Genomic DNA, 21,096 nt, shown 5'->3' on the forward strand with positions numbered 1-21,096 from the left:
TAAAACCTGAAAACGACTGTAATAATGACTATTTAAACAACTTTACAGCTCAAATAATACATGAGTTTTTAAAGAAGAATTATACATGCTTTTATAAAATAATAAGCTTCACATTTGTGCATTTAAACCCTCCAAAAATTGGCCCCATTGACTTCCATTGTAAGTGTCTCACTGTTGCACCGATTTTTGCCTTTTTTAAAGAAAAGGAGGGATGAGTCGAAATACATTTTTGTAGTAATCAACATTACGCCACAAGTGCTATCGATTCAGCTTAACTTGTATTGAACACGGAAAATTCCTTTAACCAAGATTAACAAATACTTTTAAAAAATATAGTTAATTTTATGTAATGATACCTAACGTATTTACTAATGTTAATGTCAAATAGAACCTTATTGTAAAGTTTTACCAGATAAACTGTTGATACATGTAATCTAGATATCTAGGTCTCATATAAATACATTTCTCCACCTTTGAAAGCATTTGCTATTGTATTATGGAGACTTTCAGAGTTACTATCTGCACTCTACAATATCAGTGAAAATTCAGTTTAAGATGACAGCTCAAATAAAAAAAGCAATGCGTCTTCTAATTGAAATAAGCCATGTCAACGTTTCAAAAAGAAATCAAATAAGACATCAAAAGGGAATATTCCAAGTGATGACTGAGCTCAAATCCCAGTGCATTTAAGAATTCAAAACACACATAGAGTCTTCAGTAACCACCACACACATTGTCCTAATGTCAGTCAAGAAAGGAAAATTGTCTTTTAAGATTCTTTTAAGCTGAGTTCAGTTGTGCCCAAAAAGTCTGACATGCTGAATTGAAAACATGTAGCCTTCATCCTTTTTTACATATTTCAGGTTTTGTCGAAACTACATACAAATTTACAGTATATCCATCAATGCCTTATATTCAGGGAGGCATAACAAATGATTCCAACGATTCTCTTTTGGTCGTACAATTTGTAATCATCTGTGCTGTACTACCCCACCCACATCAAAGAGTCAATAACAAGGGCATGTGGTGTGTACATAAATATTGGCTGTTGTTTGTCGGCTGATTCAAATTATTTCTAATGAAATGCCCCCCCCCCCTCCTTTAACCTTCAAATCAGTTCCAGCAATTAGCAAGGTAAAACTTTGAGAGAGGGTGGGGGGATGCTAAATGAAGTCTTAACTGAAGCCTGAAGCAGTAAGTGGTATAGCAAGGGAGGGTCTAACTTTTTGCATTCACATGGTAACAATGATGTTGCCTCACAGATTTTCCCAGTAAACTCCCATTCTTTCAAGTTATTGATGTGTTTGTTTAAAAGTCCTTTTTGGTGTTTTGTAAACATCTTTTCATGTAAAATTACACCAAAATGGACTCAAGACACCACAATGGTTATAATTTAGGTTTTCATACATAAATGGCACACTTTATACAAAGTATTGTTTCGGTATACACCTTTTAGATTGAAAATTAAAATAATGTGAAATTGGCTACATAAATTGGCCCAAAAAAATATTTTTGGACACTTAAAGGGAAAGCTCTAAAAATCTCTCATCATTTATTCACCCTCATGCCATCCCAGATGTGTCTGACTTTCACACAAACAAAGATATTTAGAAGAATATTACATCTCTGTAGGCACATACAATGCAAGTGAAAGGGTACCAAAATTTTAAAGCTCCAAAATTCACATAAAGGCAGCATAAAGTAATCCATAGGACTCCAGTTGTTAAATCCAAATCTTCAGAAGCGATATGATAATGTGTGTAGGTGAAAGTGATCAGTATTTAAATCCTTTCGTACCATAAATCATTTGAACAATTTTACCATTTGTGCTGAGGAATACATAATAGAGATTTCCCTAATAATTAACTAATGAACATTAACAAATGTTACAAATGAACAAGACATCAATAAATAAATACAAAATATTTTAAAAAAGCAAAGTTAAAAAAATGTACTAAATCTGCCATCTCCATTTGACTTTTGAAAGAGCCATAGTGTCAATTGGCTCTTGCAGGAAGAAACACATTCAGAGACATCATACATATTCAGTGTGCAGATCTGAAGGAATTCCCATTTGTTGGTTTAAGCTGAAATATATATTGTGACCTTCACAGCTTCACAACTTCACTCTTTCCCCCAAGGAATCTGTGGCTTGTTGACCAAACCACAGGAGCAGCTGTGAATTTTTAATTCCAGAAAGGTTGCTTGGAGAGCAGCAACAGAGAGGGCAGATTTTTATAGCCCCGGGGGTAGCAGCTCTGCTGTGTATTTTTGAAATTGGATGTGGTGACGTTGAGCCAAGCCCAAGGAGTTCCAGTAACAGAGGTGCTCTCCTATCATTAGCGATCAACAGGTCTCTGACAAACTTCTAACTTTATGTAAGCGAACATAAAAGAGCGAAACTGCTAAATATAGTGGATTTGCAGACTGCGTAAGAGCACATGTTAAACACAGGGCCAGTTCAGGCTGAGATTTGGATCTGTTATGATCTCTCGAGGTTTCCAATTTCTGTTCAGCAGGTGTGTCCAACATTTGCCTTGGCTTTGGCTGAGATGAGGCATGTGTTTATCAATTCAGCTCGAGTGAGTGAGAGAAACAGAGAAACAGAGAGCCTGCCAACTCCAGACAACATCGACCCTTCGAGAGAACAGAGAACTGAATTTACGAACTAATATGAAGCCACATTTTGCATTTGAATGTAAAGTAATACAGCCAAAGTGGGGGGGTGTTTTTCTTACTTTTTTCGCCTATACTGGGATAAGACCAACGTTACTTGTCAAATATGATTTGAAAACATGAAAGTATGCAATTTAGATGGCAAGATAAAGCAGGATCTTTCACAGACAGCCTTTCTTGCCCAGACTAAGGTTTTCAGTGTGTCTATAATGATCATTTGAGGTTCAAATGTTTGGATAGGGAAACATGCCGCTAATAAAGTTAGTGTTTATTTGATCCATCAACCTCATTAATGTGTTTTAGCCAATAACATTGTTTTCTATAACAGCAAATTGATTAAAAACAACTGCAATTTTATTTAAGGGTTTTGCTTTAAGTTTGAAAAACAGGAGTTTTTAAGTGGCTGAGGCTAATCAAAACCTTAATTCAACCCCTGAATTATGTCAATCCTAACTACCACACATAGTAATGCTATTGTATTATTAAGTATTAAATAATAACTGAGAGATAAACTTACTCTAAATTGGTTGAAAGTATTCTTTGACCACTTCTTCATAAAGTCGAAACAGAATAACACCAGAAAGTGTTTATTTCAATATTTGAGACTAATTTAGGGCAGATAATTACTTAAAGGAATATTGCGGGTTAAATACAAGTTAAGCTCAATCGATAGCATTTGTGTCATAATGATGATTACCAAAAAAACTAAATTCCATTCCTGATGTAAAAAATGTTTTACAAAAAATACAATAAAAATGAAACATTGCGGTTACGGTAGATGCATGCAATTGAATTGAATGGGGCCAATACACACTTTTTCAAATGTAGAGTAAGATAAACATTATATGTGTTAACATGATTTAAGTGTGATAAAATCAGGGCTTTACCAGCATTATGACTTTCACCAGATTACAGGATTTACTGGCTTATTTATTTATTTATTTATATTGTTCTAATTAACATTGTTGTAATCATAGGGTGACCAGATTTCTGCTTGTGGAAATGGGACAGCCCCCTCCCAACAAAAAAAGAAACAGAAGTATCTTTACCTAGGCGCAGATCAATGCGAAGGTGAGGGTGCATCCGCATCTGTAACTATTGTCACCTTGTACTTTTCAATGGCAGCAGTTTTTCTCAGTGTTCACTTGTCTTACCATAAAATGCAGAGCAGTCCAAAATGAAGACGTACGAAAAGCATTGCCTTCATGACTGTTACACTGAGTCAAAATGTCTCCGGTGTCCATGCTGCGTTCATTAATGAGAACACACGCTCCACAGATGCTGATGTCCCAGGCAGGCATAAAACAAACTCCACGACCTTGGCTAAGACTCCGAAGTTCATTGTCTTGCTCTCCAGCTCATGTAAAACTTTTGTCCATCTCTCAGACATGGCCGTCTTGTTCATGTTCCACTCAGTGATGCTACGAGAGACAATTTTTTTTGTGCAAGCCCACTCATCAAAGAGCGTGGTTTTGTCAGTCAAACTGAGAGGCGGGATTCTGGAGTAGAAGTGTTTGAGGCTGCTGTGAATCTCTTTCTACTCTGGGATGTCTCTCAGTAGGGCCCACTCAAGTTTTTCAGTGTTCTCCAATGAGCGGCTTCAATTTTGGAGGTAATCCATCAATGCTGAATAAAAGTTTCTCACTACACAAAAGAAATCATCTGCTTGCGTGTCACCAGCTTCAACCAGGGCATCCAACTGCTTTTTTAATATCAGAGGGTATGACTGATTCCTCCAGCCTGGCCTGCAAGACTTTTCTCAGGTCATGAAAGTGCAAAGCCACTTCTGAGGCTGATATGTGGTCTTGCTATACTATCTCGAGTGCAATGGTAAAAGTGGCTCTTTGCTTGAGTGCAAAGCAAATCCAAAGTTTAGTACAAGGATCGCTGAAAATGTCTCTTAGAAACATTGGGCATTTTGCTTGAGAAAGAAAGTATGCACGCAGACCACTGAAAAAGTGTAGTATGCTGCAGTAATTTCTAATAGTCCAGCTGCACAAAAGCGAGTATGTTGCATATGACAGCTTCAGATTTGGTGTGGGCAGAAGAACATTTTGGATCGTTCAGTTTCTTGATCAATTTTGCAGTGCGGTCAGCCAACCAAAAAGAATGAGCAGAATGATAAGCACTTGCATGCACCTTGTCAGATTCAGAACTTTGTTTCACAAAAAAAAAAAATGCCAACACTTGGTGTGGAACACTTACTTTTAGCAGCATCCACATGCTTTTTTGTGTGAACATGCTGTGTGATGTCGATGTGGCCTCCATGGGCAATGGAAAAGTAACTCCACAAATCTCACACCTCACTTTAATAGGCTCTGGCTGTGACACCTTTTTAGAAATGTAAACTCTTTTTGAATATCCTCATTAAATGTACATGCACGCTTCCTTGACATTTTTCCAGCTGCAATTTCATCTGTGTGCTCTTTCAAATTGACTCTTCAATCAGTTCACTAACTGGACGTCTATTGATAGGGGACTGTGATTGGATAGTTTAATCCAGTCATGTACTTCAAATAACACTGTGTTATTTTATTGGTTTTACAAGCTGTACCGTGGCTACCTTTGATTAGAATACTCACGTGACTGAGAAAGCCTTATAGGCGATAGAGAAATCTTAGGAGAGGGGAAATACGAGACGAAACACAATTTTTTCAGAATAAGACGAGACACTAGAAAAAGTGCTAGGAAGTCCAGGAAAAACAGGATGTCTGGCCACCCTATGTAATCAACATATGCCACAAATGCTGTCAATTGAGCTTAACTTGTATTGAACCTGGAACATTTCTGTTTTCTGCATTGCAATTGCACTGTTTCAAAGCAAAAGTTGTAGTTTGCCATTTTGTGTTGCCATTTTATACTTTGCATGGCTTTATAGCAAACAATATTTAGAATATAAATGGTCTTCGACTTTTTCATTGACCTGTGAATTCAGAATCAAACTTAAATGCCACTATATCATCAACAATTGCTTCAGAACCACGGACAGCTCTGGTTTTGTCTTTATGAAAAGTTTCATAGTTTGATTTAAAGTGACAGCTAGAATACATACAGTACACCAAACATTATATGTTAAAGGAATTGTTGGCCAATTGCAACATGTCTTTTGTATATTTGAGATGTAACCAACCATGCGTTGTCCTTAAACCTAGTTTACTGAAACCAGTTTGCAAGGCATCATCATCTGATTCTGTAACAAACCACTGCCGTCTGCTAGGAAGGGGAGGACCCGTTCTGTCCACCAGGGGTCGAAAAACTGACTGCCTTCCACCAGGGGAGGAACGGGTGTCATTCGCCAGAGGGCGAAGGAGTGGCTGAGGACCAGGTGATGGCGTGTCATGGGACCGGCGAGCAAGTTTTTCTCTCTACTCTCTCTCTGACTCTCCCCCTCACTCTTTCCCTCTCCTCTCTCCCTTCCCTTGTCTCTCCCAGGGTTCCAGATAGGCTGGGAAGACCTGCCAGCAGAAGGATGGCTGGAAGGTCAACACCTCCCTTCCAGGAAGAGGTTTCTCCAGCCTGAGTTGGGCAGTGAAGGAGTGTGACGAGGAGGAGGGTGTGGCCGGGCCGTGAGGATGCACGCCTGAGTTGTTCTAATCAGCCAGGAGGGCGATAAAGACGAGCCGGAGGCGCCTTTTCGAGAGAGAGAGAGAGACACACACATGGTCGCTGTGTGTGTGTGTGTGTGTATGTATGTGTGTGTGTGTCTGTGTGTTTAAGTGGTTTTAAGTTGATTTATGTCATTAAAATTTGAATTGACTGCTCAGCCAGTTCCCGCCTCCTCCTTGCCCATGATTACCAGTTACAAGAACATTAATTAAACCTTTCATGAAATGTTTAAGGGAACAGACTGACAAGGGACTTTTATTTTGGTGGGTTTCTCCATTTGATGGAGAACGGTGTTAGAGACTGGCCGAGAGCACGAAAGAGAGTTTCTAACGCCGTGAGTTTCATTGAGAACATTGTTGTTTCTGGCATAATACAGAATTCAATACTGCGTTTTTGGAGTCATCTATGAACCGTGTCATAGTGATATGTTGTTTTTCACATGAATCGCTTTAATGCACTTGTAAGTGTGCTAGAACGAGAGTTTGTTTTGCACGGAGTGATTTTTTTTCCCTTTTCCTGAATATTTTTGGCATTTAGAAGAGTCTGATAATTGCCAACGATCAAGTATCGCTTTGAAGAAGAATTGTACTTTTTGTGGATCAACCCTATTCAAGTGGGCCAAGTGCGTTCTGTGACTGAGCCACGCCATTTTTTCCAGCAATTCAACGCAGCAAAGGCATCGTTGCAACAGTCTTGAACAAATGTTCTTTACACACACCTAAACAAACATTTTACTGAGTTATATGGAACTGAACTGAGTGATTATTTGAACTGTGTACTTGCAGGGGCTAAAATTTCATCATAATGGGGGCAATAAACATAATAATTCTCAAGAGCAATTTTTGAAGGGGACACCAAGGGTTTTTTTTGTTGTTGCCCTGTTTGCATTTGTATTATTTTATTTCTTTAACAATTATTTTAAGAATATATCATTATATTATTTACAATACACATATTTTAATGATATTTTAGGGGGACAACCCTCAGATGGGGGGTCCTGACCCCCGCGATTTTCGCCTATGTGTACTTGAACTGTGATTTTTAACTATTTTATGTGAACCTGAGACCAATGTCATTTGAATGAAGCTGAAAGAGTCATGTGAATAATTTGAATTGTACTACAAGAGTCTTTGACTTTATTCAGAGTTTTGATAAATAACATCCAGTGTTATTGGTGAGTTAATTTAGGTGTCCATATATTGGAATTAATTTTAAAGAATTTATATCTGAGGGGTGTAATACAGTGTATGAAATGTATATCTTGAAGATTTACAAAGGTTACAAGACAAATTCACAGAACCTGTTATTTTCTGTTTTATTATTTTAATTCAAAGATTTGTGACAAATCTTTTCAGAAGAATTTCCAGTTTCCTAAATTGAAGAAAATAAATTAATTGTTTAAAGTAATACAGCTTGTGAAACTTACCTTGGAGTAAGTAAGTTTCACTTATACTCAGGTTTAGGGGGTGGGAACGTGAGCTGGTGTTATCACTTTTTATTCTTCAGGAAGCCACCGTGCTGACACTTTATTGCCTGAAGCCCATACTTCTTATTCCTGTAGTATTTTATACAATAGTTAAGCTAAAACATATACACACTTACTGTGTATACTGAGCACCGGGGGTGGGGTCTAAGATCCTGTCACTTTTAGGTCTTCCAGGGTAACGTTGTAATATTCCCCTACTAGACGGGACCTAAGAGCCATTACACATGCAAAATAATTTTGACATCCCTCCTTTAAAAAAATGTAAAAAGAAAAAATAGTAATGCTTTACAGTGAGTTTCCATTTGTTAGCATTAGTTAGTAATATACCGTGCATTAGTTATCATTAACAAACAATGAACAGTAAATGGTTTCAGCATTCATTCATCTAAAAATACAATAGTTCATTGTTGGTTCATGTTAATTCTTAGAGCATTAAAGGGTAACTAAACCCTAAACCAACTTTTTTTAGTTAATGATCTGTAAGCATGGGGCTTTATTAGTACTGGTCATTGATTCAAGTAATTTTTTTGACATTTGTGTATAAAGTGTTTTAATTCTACAATATATGGTGTAAAAACGTCTGAGTGCTGCCCTCTTCAGGTTGAACGGTGGCTACTGCAGTTGAATTTTCCTATTGGCTGTTGTGGTACTTTGTGACGTAAGCGGTGACAGCTGACGTAAGCAGGTTCCAGCTCACCACGCCAGATTCATGCACATGTCGTCTTGCGACCGTGTGAGGAATAATAATAACATAGAGTCTGACAGCAGCTGTCAATTAATCCGTCACTACGAGTCTCAGGTGCCCCCCCATTTTTGGGTAATTTTCACCCAAAAATGAAAATTAGCTGATAATTTACTCCCCCCTCAGGCCATCCAAGATGTATCTGAGTTTCTTTCTTCATCAAAAAAGAATTTAAGATTTTTAGGTTTTCATTTCAGGCCTTCTCCTTTAAACAATGCAAGTGAATGTACTGCAAGTTAATGTTTTTTGACAGTCCAAAATACATATTAAGGGTGCATCAAAATAATCCACACGACTCTAGTCGACAAATAAAGTTCTTCTGAACCCAAACCATTGATTATTTTTACTTCTATACATCTCTGTGACATGTGGCGTAGTGGCTAAAGCACAGGGCTGTTAATCAGAAAGTCGCTGGTTCGAACCCCATGGCCACCACCATTATGTCCTTGAGCAAGGCACTTAACTCCAGGTTGCTCCAGGGGGACTGTCCCTGTAATAAGGGCTCTGTAAGTCGCTTTGGATAAAAGCGTCTGCCAAATGCATAAATGTAAATGTATGTAAATGTTCACAAACCAAAACAATATAAAATAATCTCATTTCCAAATAATAATAAAAAAAACATTGCTGCAGTACTTTATTTCAGAGCAATGCCGTTGCGTTATCTACTTGTGCTTTTTCTTTAGAAGAAACATATAGGCTATATGACTGTCAGGAATTTAAGCCACACAAGTTGTAGTTAGTGAAGCCATTTGTCCTTTGTGTGAGACTTGACAGTGAAGTGGCATGTAGGTGAGTTAGTTATGCAGGCAGCAGGGCTGGGCTAGCAATCTGGCATACCGTGCATTTTCCCGGTGGGCCGATCATGGGCGGACTGGCCAGCGGGGGAACCGAGCGGGCCGGTTGTGCATCCGCGAAATGCGCCGAATGGGCCGCAATAAGCAAAAATGAGCTGGTGCGGACCACAAAACGGCACCGCGATATGCAGCAAAGGACAGAGAATATTTTAATCTTTATGGATTGGTCTCCATTTACATCTATTGTAAATGCCTAATTTCTTCTTTCTTTTTTTTTTTAAGAAAAGGAAGGACAATTTGAGATGAATTTCTGTAGCAATCATTATTATGCCACAAATGTCTCAAATCTGTATTAAAACCATAATATTCCTCTCAATTTTAATCTAATAAATGATTGAAAAAAATTATTTCCTTTGGGCATGTCTTATATCACCTTGACACTATAATTGTCAATAGCTGTATGAAATTCCTGAGTTCTGTTGTTCCACTCACGAAAAAGAAAACACAAGCTGTTATGTTCAAAGAAAGAGGAACATGATACCTTTAGGATTGAAGAGTTGTAATTGGCCATATCCAAACATTAGTTTTTAAGCACTCCATCCACAGTGTTTCATCCACGTGCATTATTTTGTTTTCCTGTGGGTAATATCTGGGTGGGCTGGTGTGCTGTCACACATCGCAAATGTGTATATCCCCTGGGATGAGAAACCTCAGGGATTCTCTCTGCAGGCTTTGGAGTACTCTCAGCAGTGAGAGGTCTGGGAGCTCTCCACTTCAAGGCTGCAATGCGTCATACCGAACACCAGCACTGGACATCTGGCCTTGACATGAAACTTCCCCTTTATCACCTGCTTATTGGACAGAAAAAGTCTGGTTCCTTTCAAAAGGACATACTGTATGTCTTACCTTACTCCAGTAATTTTTTTCACCGTGGGAGATTTTTTTGTTTTTAAATCAGAGACTGCAGCTTTTCAGAGACCCTTAAAATAGTGTTTTAACACCTACCTTCCCTTACGAGCCACAGAATTGTATTATTGGCATTAAGGGTTGTCGGTAGTTTCAAACAGGGTCCAAAATAACTTTGTGTAGATTTTATAATCAAAAGTTTATCTAGGGGAAATAAGAAGTGGCAACACTTAAGTTGAATATTCTTTAAATCAAGCCACCAAAATGAAAATACAAGGAAAATCTACACTTTTGTGACAAAAGTGGCAAACACACCAAGAGATGGAGACTAGCTCATCTCATATATGAAAAACAGCCAGACAATTACTTTGTTATAGACCTTATTCGGAGTGGTGCTATCTTTAATTTTTGACTGTGGCTGTGAATATAGATTTACAGTCTGTACAATGACATGCACTCTATAAAGCTCCTGGATAACATCAAATGTTTCTACAACTCGCATTTTCTATTAGTTTTGTCTTCTACTTTTCTTTTTCAAGATTTATTTAATGTTTCATCAGCTGAACAACCAATAAACACACTATATAATTTTTTTTATTTTGAAAACTCCTAATGCTTTATACACATTTCATTAGGTTCACACTTTTTTGCAACACAGGTGGCTTCCTGAAGAATAAAAAGTGAACTCCAGCTCACGTTCCCACCCCTCTAATCCTAATAGTGTTAGTGAGATGCCCCTACTCCAAGGTAAGTTTCACAAATAATCATCAGCTGTATTACTTTTAACAATTTCTTTATTTTCTTTAATTTAGGAAACTGGAAATTCTTCTGAAAAGATTTGTCATAAATGTTTGAATTAAAATAATAAAACAGAAAATAACAGGTTCTGTGAATTTGTCTTATAACCTTTGTAAATCTTCAAGACATACATTTCAGACACTATATTACACCCCTCATATATAAATTCTTCCAAATGAATTCCAATATATGGACAACCAAAAACAACATATTAAGGATAAGATTAACTCATAATTAATAATCACATAATGACAAATAAATGCAAGTTACAATGAATACAATAACAGCAGCATAAATACTGTCAGTAGTAAAGCTATAAGCATGTTACAGATGTTACAGATCGCACACCTTGCTGAATAATGCTCACACTTTACAGAAATACAGAAAATAAGTAATTCAAAATATTACTTAGTGGCTTTTTGAGTATTTGAGGCGATTAATGGCAGATGTTTTGTAGTTAATCACGATTAATCACAGATTTTGAAAATACTGAACTTTTACACTATATATACTTATTTTCCTGTCAAAATGAATGTATTTCCATCTTAGGAAATAAAACAAAACTATATGTAACAATATAATGCTTTATTCATATTTTTCAATCAATGCCTTCCACAATGTAAAGATAGAAATGCCCTAAAAATAGCACCAATTCAAGTAATTTAAATTTTTCCCAAAGTCTAATTGGGAGGTTGACTTATTGAAAGCATTAGTCCCCAAAGGTTGAGTATTCATTCATTTGTTTTTCATTCATATTTCTATATTCATAATTTTACATTTAAAATTAGTTATGCACTTGCAACTGCTGTGTAAATGCATTTATTCTTGCTTTGTGAAAAGTCACCTGACTGCCACTTCAAATGCAGCTTCTGTGCCACCTTTGCTGTGTAAAGATGGCTTTAGTCCCTATAGGTTTAGTATTCATTGCAACTAGCATTAAATCTCTTAAACTTTTAACCTCCACAATATTAGACTCTAATCTAATCCGCTTTCCTATAGCAATCCTGAAGCTGCATTCATGATTCACATCAGAGCATCAACGCCAGTGTCCAGCGCCACTTTGAACTCCACGGGAAAAGTGGAGTGATAGACTTGGCGTGCTTCAGTGGTAATTCAAATGTGCTGAAAATACATGTCTTCTATCACAAGTCCCATTTGGGCTTGTTTTGCACATCAAAAGATAGCACTAAGAGGTCATTTATCCATCATTTCGTCACTGACAGGGAAGCGCTGATGTGGTGTGTGTGTCAGTGTAATGACTCCGGGCAGACATGTCACAAAGGTTCCGCCCTCCCAAAAAGTGTTTATGCTGGTTTATGCTGTATTAACGGTATTAAGAAAAATTCAAGTGTTAAAATGTTTTAATTAATCATATGCAATTAATGCGTTAATTCCGACAACTCAAAAATTTTTCCAACATTGGCCAGTCATTGAACTACTGATTTAACATTAACGTTTACACATATTCTGTCCAACGTTTTGTTTTCTTTGATTTTTTTGTGGCAGTAAATTAAAATGTACACATAGTTTTGTGGGTAGTTTATATTCAATTTCATGCATTGACAGCAGTGTGACATACTTTGTTCATCCAATAGCATTTTCTGACCTTGCATGCCTGTCATAATTATAGCCTACTTGTAATTTTCATGACCTCATATTAACTGAGACACTAGATCCCTGTCTGTCGCTCACTTCGACGTTGTGTCGAAGAAGCGACACGAGGGGTCTCTCTTGAGCGCCCAATATGCCTCTGATCTATGAAAAAAGGCCAATGGGAATTAGGCAGACAGTATTTGCATACCCCAACCCCAGATAAAACGGGTATAAAAGCGGGCAAATACGTCGAGTTCATTCAGAAATTTTCTTCGGAGCCGATGGAAGTGTATGCAGTCAGCTGCGAGTTACACACCAGTTCCTGTTCCTCTGACGCTGCCTGCTGTTGGATCTACGGTGCACTTCAGTGTGTCTGCGGGCGTCCGCTTTTCCGCAGTACACGGCAAACATGCCAAGTCCCTGCACGTGGAAATCACGACCCTTTTGCTCAAAGACGTGATAGAACCTGTCCCTCCAACCGAGATGAAAAAGGGTTTCTACAGCCCTTACTCCATCGTACCCAAGAAAGGTGGCAGCTTGCGACCGATCTTGGACTTAAGAGTTTTCAACAGGGCCTTGCACAATCTCCCGTTCAAAATGCTCATGCAAAAACAAATCTTAACTTGCATCCGGCATCTAGATTGGTTCGCAGTTGTAGACCTGAAGGACGCGTACTTTCACGTCTCAATTCTGCCTCGACATCGACCCTTCCTACGGTTCGCGTTTGACAGCCAGGCGTATCAGTACAAAGTTTTCCCCCTTGGCATGTCTCTGTCCCCTCGCATCTTCACGAAAGTCGCAGAGGCAGCCCTTGCCCCGCTCCGAGAAGCCGGCATCCGAATACTCAATTACCTCGAAGACTGGCTCATTCTGGCCCACTCCCGAGAGTTACTATGCACTCACAGAGACCAGGTGCTCAGGCACCTCAGCCGTTTGGGGCTTCAGGTCAACCAAGAAAAGAGCAAGCTCCCCCGGTTCAGAGCATCTCTTTTCTCGGCATGGAGTTAGACTCAGTCTCAATGTTAGCAAGTCTCACCAATGAGCGTGCGCAGTCAGTGCTGGAATGCCTCGCCACCTTCAGGCCATTCACAACGGTCCCTTTAAAACTTTTCCAGAGGCTCCTGGGGCATATGGCATCCTCCGCAGCGGTCGCACGCACCCACCAGTAGGGAGCCACGCGGGCCTGGTTCTCGGACCTCGTACTCCTCGCGACAGCCCCTCCCAGGCGAATTCCCCGGAGGAAAGACCGTCTTTCTCAGGGACGGGGCGCGGTCTGGCATCCGCACCCAGACCTCTGGGACCTCCACGTCTGGCCCCTGGACGGGACGCGGAAGATCTAGGTGGTCTACCGCCTGCCATCATAGACATGATCAGCCAAGCCAGAGCTTTAGACGTTCTGAGCAGCTCTTTGTCTGCCATAACAACGTCTTTGTGAGCAACAGACGTGGAACGTCTAGGTTATGGATGTAACCTCCGTTCCCTGATGGAGGGAACGAGATTCTGTGTCCTCCTGGCCACATCGCTCAGCCGAGCCACTGTAGTGGCCGGACCATTTCCGGCTCCTCAGAAAAATCCTGAATGAACTCGATGTATTTGCCCACTTTTATACCCGTATGTCCGGGGGCGGGGTATGCAAATACTGTCTGCCTAATTCCCATTGGCCTTTTTTCATAGATCAGAGGCATATTGGGCGCTCAAGAGAGACCCCTAGTGTCGCTTCTTTGACACAACGTCTCGTTCCCTTCATCAGGGAACAGAGGTGGCATCCGTAACCTAGACATTTATTTACACTTCTAGAAAAAAAGTTGAAAGGTGACTAAAAGCAACTTGAAGAAAATGGGGACTTGTCAGCATTGTCTCTTAAAAATATCCACTCATCACATTTGCAGTGGTTCTATAGATGTTTTAAAGTTATGACACTTTTCATACTGGTGGGGCCCGTTGTCATGATTTTGCCTTGGGCCCACAAACCCAGGGACGGGCACTGATGACAACACCAATCTAAACAACAGTACAGCCCATTGAAGAGACTGTAGGCATATCTCTCACAGACTTGTTTTCATTCCCATAAAAAATGTAATATGGTAAAACTCAGACTAGGGTCCATGGGTACAAAATATATATTGTAATTCCATGGCCAGTAAAAAAAATACTTTTGGGCCTTGGCTGATAATTTTTTTCAATTCACTTAAAATGGACAGGTGTGGCAAAAGGTTCATTTTGGATACAGGTTTCAAAGGAATCAACCATTTTAAATGTCATTAGAAAGTTTATGGCTTGTAAAATAAACATTTATGTACTGGAAGAAGAGGGACACTCTGCTCTAGATATTGTACAGGGTTGTTGGACCTATTGTGAACACCAAAAGTAAGAGAAATTTCTTTTTAAAGAATATGAATTTCTTTACTTTTGTTGGATCAGTCACTCATCCTGGGTATTTGAGGGTAAACATATTTTCTTTAGACCACAAAACATGAAACATTGTGGATCCATTTATTTTATGGTTATGGAGAGTTTCAGTAATAGAGTATGTTTAAGCTCTGGTTTCACAGGACAAACTGAAACCCGGTCATCGTGTTACAATAAAACTTCTGTCACCGTGGCTTTGATTAACAAATCCTGATGTTCTATCAGTCTGCCTACTGAGGCGGATATTGAACAGAGCTTCATGGAATTTGAAGTTAAGCCTGGAGTCTTTCCAGAGCTGTGTGAAATAAAACCTGACCTCCCAAAGACTACACACCAAATGCTAATAATCAGAGATGAAATGTCACATTCAATTAGAGGATTCACGCATGATAGCTCAACAATATCTGTCCCATACTGCATGACAGTGCAATATCACAATCCTGAAAAATTGTATATTCAATACTTGTGTCTGGCAATCTGTTTGATATTGAAAAATTTAAAATAATGCAGGCCTTCCAAAATGGGCACTTTGGTTGATTTCCTTGGAGTTGAGACTGAAGCACAAAGCGCTAAGTCATGGCAAGCTCATAGTTAATATTTCAGTATAATTTTAAGTGGCACGACTGCCAAATACCTAAAAATCTGCACCATATGTTGAGTGTTCAACAGTCAACACTGAACGTATTGAAATTCTAAAAACTGTGAAGAAAAAAAAAAGATATTTTTTATGCTTTTGGCATTTGGCAACATGTTTTAAGGGCTAAGAAATGATGAGGCTTATTTATGTTGCTGGAACAGAATGTGAATATTACTTCTTAGCCTGATTTTTTTGGGAAGATCAAACGTGTTAAAAAAAAAGCATCCATATCACGTTCAAAATAGGACTTAAATAAGCCAGATCAGTCTTGCTAATTATAAATACAATTTTCAAAGAAGAAAAGGAAAACATCAGGTGCCGTTTTGCAATTTCATTTATAAATTTAACACTCTGGCACTGGCACATATGTTAACAAAAAGTCTGTTTTGAAGAAGTGCTACAGATTACACACTCCATATGACATGCAGTGATGCTTTTAATATAATATTATGGTGTGTTTCTCTGCTGACTCCAGCGTGATATTTTATAACTAATAAAGCTATCACACAACCATCTGCACATCCAAATAATACCCAATGTGTTGGGTAACTTTAACTCCTTGTCCTGAGTCACTTTAGTGGTAAAATTACCCTGAGCGTACACATTTTAAAAGCCTTTACAGAAATGTAAAACACATGCTTGCCACATATGCAAGCAATAAACATCCTCTGGCCCTGTGTCCCCAATTTCAGCTATCACACAAGTGTAGATAATAGCGATAAGGAGTGCCGAAAACATTTATTGCTCATCAATTCAAGTTTCATTTTTCAATGTCAATAAATAATTAATCAATTGAAAAAACAGAATCATATGGCAGCTTTTCAGGTAAGTTTAGCAGATTTAACTTTGCTTGTCAAGCCAGACTAAATCATCAGCAAAAAAAAAAAAGAAAAGAAAGAAAAAAAAAACAAACAATTAAAACAAGCACAAATTTGTCACAGCACACCACAATCCACAAGCTTACAACATTAAGTTACACTTAATTGTATTTGTTGTAGTATTTTGTCGACATATGGCAGAAAAATGTAACAGGACTTTTGTTACACAGAGGCATGTTTCCTTTAAATAGAAAATTCCTAAATGCAATGTCAATGTTTGTGTGGTCATTCTGTGGTATTTCAAATGACATATATTGATCTCTTACGAGCAACTGCAAGTTATAATTCTTTCTTGTTGAGAGACTTAAGGGGGCAGGGAAGATAGAGACAGCCAACTCTTATTGTTTCAACATTTTGTGACGTCTTTCTCCCAGCAATGATGCTGTAAAGCAACCAGAGTCCCCATAAAAAAATATCAGTGTTGGGAAAGTTACTTTGAAACTTTAGCTGGCAAAGCTACAAACTACTAATTAAAATATTTAAATTACAGTCAAGATAGTCTTTTGAAAAAGTAGTTAGCCACACTAAATCAACAAATAAACAGTATATTGAAGCTATGTAGATGTAATGCATCATACCTAACAATATTTCAGTGAAGACTTGGAAACAACTGAGAAATGTATTTTTTACTTCCAAATTTTTCCAAAAAAACAATTTTCAAAAATGTTTGTTCGTTGTCGTTTTTCATTCCTTCAACAGTTTTTTTGTCCCTGATTCTTAGGCGTGATGCAAAGCAAAAAGTTGTATTTAAGCACCTTTGAATGTAATTCATATTTAACTACAAAAAGAAGACTTAAATGCCACACAGGGACTAACAGGGACTTAAATGAATCAGTGAATCTTTTTTGAACCAGTTAATTTAACTGAATTGTTTAAACAAACCGATTCACTCAAATAAATTGGACATACTCATCACTACATATCAGAGTGAGAGGATATTAGGAGAGTTTTTGACTATTGCCTCAGTTCACCTGGCAGTAAATGTGACAAATAATTGTGATGAGGCATTTGTTACGCTGCACCTCTACTCGCTGGAAAAAAGTTTGTTACTATTTTAAAACCAGATCAGCTACTGTCGTGCTTATCTGAAAAATGGTACAGGTTTGTGTCGTCACAAGATTACAGTAAAAACAATATCGTCCTGTTCCTCTCTGTCAGTAATAGCATATAGCAGCATATAGGGTGGGGGAAAGGATAACGTGATGGTAAAAGGTTAAGAGAGGGATATACAGTAGGCATGTTTCATAAAGACCGGCTTGCATCATGGGTTTGTTTTGAAAGAAAACAGGCGAATGAGACAAAGGAAAAGAGTGCTAAGCCTGCTCAGGTCTCTCTCATTGGGTTCAATTTCCTTTTCTCTCCTCCTCTGGTTTCTTTCTAATATCCTTCTTCTTCTTTGTTATGGTGCCTCTCATGCAGGACTCAAAGTTATTGCAACAAGTGCTCTAAACTAACATACTTTTTTTACTGTCTGGCCAGGATAACAAATCCCACATGTCTCTGAATTGCACTCTTTTTTTCAGATTGATCAGTGCGATGTGTCCTTGATTTGTGCACTTTTAAACATCAATATTTTTGCCCCTCCAGCCCTACAGTGCATACTATATAGTTTAGCCCAATCAAATCCATCATGTGCCTTTCATTACATGTATATCGTAACAAATGCTCTGCCATATTTTAAAACAGGTGACATCAAATGCACAATGTATAGACCTAATCATGCACAACTTGGTTTGCTTGTATCTCAATCATGAATGCAGTATTTTGCATTATTACCTATATGATTATATTATTATGATACATTAAGTCTCTTTCCTGTCTGATATGTGATATATTTATCAAAAACTTTGGTAACACTTTACAATAAGGGTACTAGAATAATCATGAATTAATACCTGAAATAATGCTTTCTTCAGCATGAATTAATAATTAGGTAAGGCATGGATTAATCAAGAACTAATGAAGAGCTAAACTTAACTATGACTGGAGTTGAATGAATTGGATTCATGCATGAATAATGGCTACCTAAATTTAATGTGAGTACATGTCTGATAGTTAATACATTAAATAACATTTGATAGTAAACTCCCAAAATGTTACATCAAATGTTTTTTACATTACATTTTAAATCAAACAGGCTTTATAAGAAAGAATATGCAGTACTTCAACCTTGAATTAAACATGCATTATTTCATATTTAATAATTGAACAATTTTTTGCTTTCTGCAGTTTCGCCACAAACATCATAAAATGACACATGTTTAGATCTATTATTTACATAGATTGTCCATATCAAACATAGAAAAAAATATGACAGTAATAACTGCCAATAATTTGATCTAAACCCAATTTGTGTGATTGTCCCTTTTCCTTCATATTTACCTTATTTCATATTTACCACCATATTTATCATCGTCATCCAGACCATATAGGAAAGAGTGCCCTTGTTACTGGATTTTTCATGATGACTCGGTAAGTTTCATCAAAATTTAAAATGATGTTGTTGATGATAATTATGATGATGGTGATGATGATGTAGACATTTATGAATGTAAATCAACACATCATTTATTGAACTTCACCCAAAGTGAGTGCATTTAGCAAAATTGTTGCCCAGAACTACAGTATGGGGCGAGTTTGTTTCTGGCGTGGCACTTATAAGTGGCACACTCTACTGTTGGTCTTTGCTGTTTGCCATGCTTCTCTGTAATGCTGGCATTTTTAATCTGAAAATATTTGTTGTTTTGTTAGACCAAATTAATGATTAAAGTAAGGGGCACACACATCATGTTATGTGCAATATTTTAATGTATTTTGTTATTTGAATGTTTTATGTACTAACATTAGCCAATTAGCATTGACATCCAGTGAGATGGGGAGAGATTAAATGAACAATAGAAATCATCTAAATGTGTTTGTATGTCTTTATGTTCTTTTAAGTATGATTAAAATTTATTGATGGGAATTGTTTTCTGAAGGATTATAATATGGGACAAATTTTACCATATGACATTGCTTATGTGCACTGAGCTGTGTTTGTCCAAGAGGACGAGGCGAGCAGGGATTCAGTGGATGAGCTAATGCATGTAAAGTGCCCTTTAAGGAATGTGATATTCCCTAAAGCTTTAGTGTGCAAAGGTGAGCCGTATTCGCTTAGCGCCTCTCCCCTCATTGAACGCTCGTGTTGGTTTCCAGCATGCACGTGCTGGGTAGAAGACAAAGTGGATGCAGAAGGTGACTGGATCAATGCATGTTGAGTATATTTAAAGAGGCATGATACTTACAGCCGGTGTGTGAGTGAGTGGAATCCACGTGACGATCGATTCGTCATTTGATGTTTTATCTCCCTTAGTTAAAGGAAACATCTTGTGTAGGCCTCCTGGGAGACTGACTTTTCTCCATGCTTTCTGACTTTTGTGAACTTTATCCAAGTGTCATTCGAGGATGCGAGTGGATTATCTTCCGGTTGTGTACGTGAGGAAATGGGACGGAACCAACTATGGTCTGCCATGAGTTTTGTTAACGTTTTACTAGCCGGCAAGGACGACCGACCAGTACAAGTTTTTTCTTTTTTTCTCTCTGTTTGTGAGTGCTTTGTCCTGGCTCCTAATAGTTGGTTAGGCAACTCAAGACTAACTCCCTGCTAGTTATATGCTCCTTCACTGTGTGAATTGAACTGCTTTTATACTGATTTATGTGGAGTTTTATGAATTTGTAGTGATGTATTACTGGCATGTGATTTTGGGGTGGGGATATTTGAGCTATAACTGTGACTACGGTGTGATCTTGGAAATTATTGTGGTGCTGCCTTGATGCTAAATTGAGCTGGTAAACATTTTGTGATGTTTTGCTTTGTTGTTTATTCATCCATGTTTTTTTCCTATTGCAGTAATAAACTTTGTATATTTTCAGCCTGTGTCTTCTGTTATTGTTGCCTCGGGTAGTTTGGCTACTGTGAGAGCCAGTGCTCTTATTAACTGAGTAGTAATTCAAGAAGTAATCAACTACCAGAACACATTGGCATGACATATTTTACCATTAAGTCAGCAGGGTTACCAGATACTAACAGGCAACATGACAGAAGAACAGGAGGCAGCAACTGCGGGAACATTTAATGTGATGATGCATGGTTTTTGGGAGAATTTAAGGGCAGAAGTATTTTCTGAGGTTAAAGAGCAGATGGCCATGTTAAAGGATGTGCTGTTAGGAGAGTTACAGCAGAAGCAGCAACAGTGTCCAGATGAGCCACCCCCTCAACGATCAACTACTAGAGTTCAGCCAGTGTGGGGGGATGGGTGGGCCACGACTTGGAGGAAGGAGAGCAAACAGAAGGCGTCAGTGGGATGACCAGTGACACCCAATTTGTTTACAGTGTGGTTGAGCAGGTTGTATGCAGCGAAAATGTCCCAATATGCCTTCCACAACCCAGGATTTTTAGCCTCCTCAGCTGCTGTAGTGCAAGTAGCTGAGGAGAGAACACAGACTGATAATTCCCAGAAGCATGCGTTAATTGGAGAGTGCCCAGAGGGTGAAGTGGTAGTTCAAGGTCAAAGTATATTGTGTGTTCTGGA

This window comes from Xyrauchen texanus, chromosome 34 (assembly GCF_025860055.1).
Source record: "Xyrauchen texanus isolate HMW12.3.18 chromosome 34, RBS_HiC_50CHRs, whole genome shotgun sequence".
Classification (NCBI taxonomy): domain Eukaryota; kingdom Metazoa; phylum Chordata; class Actinopteri; order Cypriniformes; family Catostomidae; genus Xyrauchen; species Xyrauchen texanus.